Below are 653 nucleotides of genomic sequence, written 5' to 3'. Positions count from 1 at the left end.
AAAAAAAAATCAATAATAATAAAAGCGTGCTTCCTCCGCCTCTCTCTCTCTCAAATTATCTTCTCTCTCTAGCATTCTAACCCTTATTATCTCTTTTTAATTTCTTTGATATTTTTACAATCCCTTTGGGCGTTGGCGTGATTCCAGTACTTAGCAGTACATGTTCATGCCTTCAAAACCAGGAAGGTAATTTTGTCGACTGGGTCCGTCGAAAATTCGGAGATATTGTTAACTTTTTTTTTCTAATTCGCCCACTCCAGCCAGTGTCTTGCTTGACCTAAGTGATAGAAACAGGATTTCATTTCAACACACTACTCCACGTTGTCCTTGGAGCCTACAATGTATGGAGCCATATACACTTAATACTGCATAGATTTCGATTTTATGTAAATCTTCTACATGACCAAAGACCAAGAATGTTGTTTGTGTATGGTATTTGCTGGTTCCAATTTATGTCATCTGAATTCTGATGGTCAAAACAGCTAAAATACTGACCTGTTTAACTCCTCGGGCATTATTTTATGTGACAATATACCTTTACTGTCTTGCAGTGGTTAGGTATGAATCCCAGGCTTTAAACAAAGTAGATGTAAAAGGAATGAACAGACCATGTTTGTGAATGTTGCTGTTCAAAAGCCTTTCTCTCCCCTCTC

The sequence above is a fragment of the Babylonia areolata genome, chromosome 34, assembly GCF_041734735.1.
Source record: "Babylonia areolata isolate BAREFJ2019XMU chromosome 34, ASM4173473v1, whole genome shotgun sequence".
NCBI classification, from domain to species: Eukaryota; Metazoa; Mollusca; class Gastropoda; order Neogastropoda; family Buccinidae; genus Babylonia; species Babylonia areolata.
This window is presented reverse-complemented; position numbering follows the sequence as displayed.